This window comes from Chiloscyllium plagiosum, chromosome 26, assembly GCF_004010195.1.
Source record: "Chiloscyllium plagiosum isolate BGI_BamShark_2017 chromosome 26, ASM401019v2, whole genome shotgun sequence".
Classification (NCBI taxonomy): Eukaryota; Metazoa; Chordata; class Chondrichthyes; order Orectolobiformes; family Hemiscylliidae; genus Chiloscyllium; species Chiloscyllium plagiosum.
In genome coordinates, this window is record NC_057735.1 from 16,177,400 (window position 1) to 16,184,042 (window position 6,643).

Here is a 6,643-nt window from a genome sequence, read left to right on the forward strand (position 1 = left end):
AATACAAAATAATCAGATATCTAAATGAATTGATAATGTTTTTACTATCTAAGTTATTAATTTTAACTGTGTTGGTGTTTGTTCTTTATTTACTCTATAATTAAACATTTATATCTCCGATGTTGACTCATTGGAAAGTTGACAAAAAGTAAATAGCTTATTAGTGTTTAAGTTTATAAATGACATTTTAGTAGTAACCCATTGGCACTCAATATGTTTACATATCTCGGATGTTCCAATTTCACAACCTATGTTTATGGCTTCAAATGTGATCCCTGTACTGGTTTAGAAGCTGGTTAATATCTCTTATAATTTAATATGCCCTGATTATTCATAGTGATGCTGCATTCTAAAAAAATTCAGAATTTAAGAACATGTTGCACTGAAATCAGAAGAAAATTAATGTCCTAGTTCAATTGGCTGCACAGCTGGTCTTCAATGCAGAGTGCTGACGACAGCATGGTTTCAATTCCCCTATTGGTTGATGTTACCATGAAGGACTCTCCTTCTTAACTCTCCCCTCACCTGAGGTGTGGTGACTCTTATGTTAAACGACCACATGTTGTCTGAATCTAATGACAGAGCAGCTGAAATCCAGTTAGGACAATGGCAACACCTTATTCTTACAAAGATAAATTCCTGCAATTGTATTTTTGTCAGCTTTGATTTTGTTCCCAAATTTACCATACTTTTCCTAACCAAGAATGGGAATTTTTGGCAAGTGTCTGTCAGTTCCTCTCAATAGGAACTTACTTTGCAGATCACGGATTATCTCTAGTTTTACAATATTTTGAATACTTGAACTTCAAAGTATCTCCAATGTCTCCATCTCAGACATTTTCAGCTTTCAGTTCACATACCTAGATATTGAAACAAAACACAGAATTACTGTAATAGTTGGTCAGGTTCCAGAAATAGCTACCTTACTGTAAATTAATTCTTTACAATTGATTGAAAGTCATACTTATTCGGGTATTGATATCAGCATATACCAGTTGAATTAAATAGCCGACAGAAACAATATTCTGTGATGTTGATTTAATGTAATTTTCAACTAAAAAAGAACTTTATCATTTCTTTCACTTTGTTTTTGTTTTATTCACTTACCTTCTCTTTCTCCAAATTGTTACGTTCCTGTTTTCCCATTATTTTAAATTACATAGAGTCTAGAAATGTACAGCATGGAAACAGACCCTTGGTCCAACTCGTCCATGCCGACCAGATATCTTAACCTATTCTAGTCCCATTTGCTGGCACTTGGCCCAAATCCCTCGAAACCCTTCCAATTCATATATCCATCCAGATGCCTTTTAAATGTTTTAATTATACCAGCCTCCACCACTTCCTCTAGCAGCTGATTCCGTATGTGTACCTTTTGGTAATTAGGTTGCAGGCAAATTGCTTACCTATAGATGTGTTTTATTCATTTTTTTATTCATTCACAGGATATTGGTGTCACTGGCCAGACCAGTGGCCAGTGCGTTCAGAATGTTCTTTTCAGGTATTTTCTGAGTATGGATCTACTGCCCATTTTAAGGGCTGAACACATCTTGATAAAAGTAGTGTATTAGCTTAAGAGCAGTTCTAATTTGTATTTCAGAGCTAACTTTGGCACACAGTCTCAATATTGGCAGAGTGACATTATATAAGTATCTATTTCAGACTAGACATTTGTTGGAAGCAATTGCAAGCCTGGTGTGCAGTTCCCTGATCAGACAATGATTGCAGAAAGTACCAGCGAAAAAGTGCAGAGCAAAATCCCACAAAAAGGCACGACCAAAATTGTTTTGTTACAGCCATTCAACCTAGAGTACAACATTTGAGCCAACTAATGACGTGCAACATCTATTGATAAAATCAAAGGAAAATTAAACAAAGTCCAATGATCTTTAGCACCACCTTTGCTTACACTATTCGATGTTCAATATTTGTCATCAAACAGATGAGTTAATTCTGTAATTTCTGTAAATTAGTAAACATAGAGAACGTGTTCTCGGATCTGGGTTTGAATGCTGCCAAGGCAGATGGTGAAATCTGAATTCAACAAAAAATCTGGAATTAAAATTTTCGATTGTCAGCAACACACATCTGGTTCACTAATGTCCTTTAGGGAAGGAAACTACATGTGACTCCAGACCCACAGTGATGTGCTTGACTCTTTACTACCCTCTGGGTGATTAGGGATTACTGGCCTGGCCAGTGACACCAATATCCTGTGAATGAATAAAAAATGAATAAAAGCACATCGAAAGGTAAGCAATTTACCTGTAACCTAATTACCAAAAGGTACAGATATTTGGGCAAAAACAGGCAAACTGACAAAAAAATTATTTCTTTTAATATTAAATGAAGAAGAAGAAACTACAAGTCAATAAAAACTAATTTCCAGTAAGTGTGGAAACAGGCCCTTCGGCCCAACACCGACCCTCCGAAAAGTAACCCATGCAAACCCATTACCCCAATGCTATATTTACCCGTGCACATCTTTGGACTGTGGGAGGAAACCAAAGCACTCAGAGGAAACCCACACAGACACGGGGAGAATGCACAATCTCCACACAGTTGTCCAAGGCTGGAATTGAACCTGGGTCCCTGGAACGGTAAGGCAGCAGACTAACCATTAAGCCACCATGTCACCACCAATTAAACATGAATAATCAGTAACTGAGTTACAGACTCTGCTAAGTATAGGGCTGGTGTTGCTTGAAAGTTCAGGTAGATGAGCTTAAGTAACATGACTAGATATCAGTACACTCACAGTGAGCCATATGGGCACAGCTCAGTCAAAGGGAGTGTTATTTGCATTTCAAACATGCTTGTCCAGTTACACTTACCTCACTTGAGAACCTGCTCAACATTTAAACAACCCAGGTACTATTAATCCAGTAATCCTCATTCCTTTTGGTTCTCAAGATTGTTTGGGTAGTACCTTTCTTCGTCCAGTTGATTATTTTCAGTCTCTCAGCGATGATATAAGATGTTCTCTTTCATGATTTATGACTGTGCTTTGATTGTCATGCCTGCTTTCACTGGGGAAAGTAGAAGAAATCTCCCAGATCTAGAGTTCTAAGTGGCTAAGAAGAATGAATAGTTGAATCAAATTAGTATCAATAAGATTGTACTGGAGAAACTAATGGGGCTGAAAGTTAATAATTCCCCAGGAGCTCATCGCATACATCCAAAAGTGCTGAAGGAAGTGGCTATAGTGATAGCCAATGTATTGGTAATCATCTTTCAAAATTCTGTACATTCTGGAATAATTCCTGCTGATTGGAAGGTAACAAATGTAATTCCACTACTTAAGGTGGAAGCAAGAGAGAAAAAAAAGAGGAACTACAGGGAAAATGCTCGAGTCTGTTGTAGAGAATGTGATAGATAAACGTAGATAATAATAATCTCTTTGGGCATAGTAGGCATGGAGCTTTGAATGGGAAATCAAACTTGTTAGAAATGTTTTGAAGATGCACATCTGACAGCGTCTGTGGAGAGAGAAACAGAGGTAATGTTTAAATTCTAATCAGCCCTACCCCAAACCTGATTTATACTTGTATAGAGAAACATTACATCCAGTTATGATTGAAAATGCCATTGTCCAAGCTCCCGAATTAGCCACAAGGTATAAACATAAATAACAATGTAGAGGAAATTACTTGTATTACACTGAGTTCAATCCTTTATTTAATCATTATAGCTGGGCTGTAGCGTCTAGCAGTTTTCAATCAGCACCCACTGTATAAATCAGGCATGTGGATATGTGTCACTTTTGGAATATTAGAATACTTTCAATATCATTCATTCCTCAGATTGTAAACCAGTTGCCAAAATTACGATTCCCCACTATGTAGCTAAGTGGGACTTCCATCACTCTTTTAGCCAAGATAAGGTCATGTTTTATTATCCTGTATTTGGTGCAGTTATCATAATTAGCTTTTTATGTCTGAAATTTGTGTGCTGGCATCCTTTGCAATGACTGATATGAAGAATCCACTTAATGGAGGTTAGTGAAACCTTCCCTTGAGCTTGATATTTCACAATTCAGAAAATAATTCTAGCAAGTAAGCATTCTTGGAGAACTAAGCAAACAGAATTGTGTACTTGGTCAGTGGCCCTGTGTTATTCGTTAAACCACTAATGTCCCTTTCAGTAAGTACTGCACTCCCGCTAGCCTACATAGTAATTCATAACCTTGTTTTATTTGATAGTGCATTTACATTTGTTTTCCAAAGTTAACTTCTTAACTTTTGTCATAAGATTGCATTGGTGATTCTAATGTTTACCCCGGAGGACGAAAATATGTTATTACGTTTTCCCTGAATACATTCCTTGTGTACCTGATTAACCTTGTGGAAAATACATTTCACTTATCTATAATTTAATCACGCAATTACCACTAAGTGGAAAAAATTACCCTCGTGTTGGTCAAGGGACCTTTTGGATAGGCATTATTTCCTTTAATTAAAAGCACCAATGCAAACTGACAACCCAATTAACTTCGATAAATCCACCAAATTCCAGTCCTATTAATTAAACTAGAGCTAGGGTTTATTGCCACCACAAAATTTATACCAATATGTTTATCTTTACCCTGTCATGGATGAGTTATATTTTGAAGTCATTATTGGCAATATTGCAGTGATATTACAAAGAAAGGTGGAGTGGTAAAGGAAACGGCATGAATGTATTTGGTTAGTGACATACAAAAGTTAAATATGGCTGATTTCCAACACCAGTTTTGTGCTAAAATTCTGAATTAGCAGGGAATGCTGTTAATTATTGTTCCATTTGCAGGATTTTGGAAAGCATTTCAAAACACATGAGCAACACTCTAGTGCAAGGTGGGAGCCAACTTGCTTGTTTAAGGACGGTTCTGACACAATAAGTCGGATCTCAATTCAACTTTGTTGCCTCACTGGGCAAAGTGCGCATACTAGTCTGTACAACTGCATATTGAAGGGTTTGGCCAGCTATTCTTGAATTTACTGTAAGTCGTTCAGAAACCATGGGTTGAAACTCTTTTTTTAACCATCCTTTGACAAAATGTCATTTTCGTCATGTTTCTCTCTGCTCGGCTTAATGAGTTTTGCTATGCTACCATACAAAATTTGCCCTTTAATTACCTACCATGCCTCTAAGGCACCCCTGCTCCCCCCCACTGCCCCAACCAATTCTAAACCAATTCTCCTACTCACCACCACAGCCAGAGAGACTCACCACAGCACTCAGTAAAGCATCGTCAGTCCAGAGCTACCCTTCATAATTTATGACATTTGCCCCAGACATGTCAGATGCAGGGAAATCATATTCCAAATTGTGGGCAGGCACCTGGAGGCCCTGGTGGATAGGGCGTTGCAGAAGAGGGACCACTCTTTTTCTCGGGGCCAGCAGCAGAGGCTACAGCACCAGACCATCTGGTCTGGTGGTTGCCACCTGGGTCAGTGCAGTCTCAGCAGTCTGGAGAAACATCAGATGGCTTATGTTAAAAGCCAATATCACTATCTTCTCTCTGTGACCTCTAACTCACTCTTTTTCATCCACTGTCCACAAGGCTCAAGACACTCTCACTATTGCATCTCCCCTGCCTCTCCCCCTCCACTTGCTCTTACCCACCCATAACCCCTACATCATGAATCCTGTATGGATTCTGTGCTGTCTATTCACTTACTGGGGACACCAATTCTCCCCCACTCACACTAGCCCAATAGCAGCTGTGCTAGTTTCATCTCACTCAATCATTGTTTTTCATGCATTCTAGAAATAAATAGCCTACAAAATGACAGAGAGCCAAGATGGTTGGTGGAATGCTTGCATTCAGCTCAACTCCAATAAGAGGACGACCCGGACTCTGGCCACCCCAAGTGTTCAAATATCTGCCTGAACCCCTGTACTAATGTCGGAGGCTGCTCTTGACCTATTGTTATAGGAGACCCTGACAGAAGTGTGTCTTTGTTGAGAACTACTCCCCCTGGACTTTGAGACATGGCCATCATGCTGCGTGCTTGCCGTGTATTCTACTGGCACAAGGTGCATGTCGAAGATTGACAGAGCACATTGCCATACAGCAAGACAACACTCCCTTGACTGATCACCACTGACAACCATGACAAAATGGGGAAGCACGGTGGCTCAGTGATTAGCACTGTTGCCTCACAGCGCCAGGGACCCTGATTCAATTCCTGCCTTACATGACTGTCTGTGTGGAGTTTGCACATTCTCTCCGTGTCTGCATGGGACTCCTCTGGGTGTTCCAGTTTCCTCCCATAATCCAAAAAGGTGCAGGTTAGGTGAATTGGTTAAGCTAAGTTGCCCATAGTGTGCAGGTATATGTAGGTTAGGTGCATTAGTCTGGGGTAAATTGAGAGAAGTAGGGGAATGGGTCTGGGAGGGTTACTCTTCAGAAGGTCGGTGTGAACTTGTTGGGCCAAAGGGTCTGTTTCCACATGTTAGGGATTCTATGCTGTTCTAAGATGCCTGGATTTCTGCCTGTGCCTTGTGTTTACTGTGCCTGAGGGGGCAATGCAATAAAAGGCAAGGCATGGGAAAGATGTGCCTGACCCTGTGGGAGAGCTGTGCCTGTCCCTCTGGGGGAGCTGTGCCGGTCCCTGTGGGTGGGCTGCAACCTGTCCCTCTGGGGGAGCTGTGCCTG

At 40.0% G+C, this 6,643-nt stretch overlaps 1 protein-coding gene across 1 annotated transcript in view; it reads right to left on the minus strand.

The window, feature by feature from the left end:
* Window positions 1–3,103: 3,103 nt before the first annotated feature.
* The window catches only part of LOC122563131 (cleavage and polyadenylation specificity factor subunit 6-like), a 92,584-nt gene continuing 89,044 nt past the window's right edge, over window positions 3,104–6,643 (minus strand). The window contains exon 11 of the transcript XR_006315494.1: window positions 3,104–3,479. The gene's annotated coding sequence lies outside the window, so the exon portion shown is untranslated. The remainder of the gene's footprint in view (window positions 3,480–6,643) is intronic.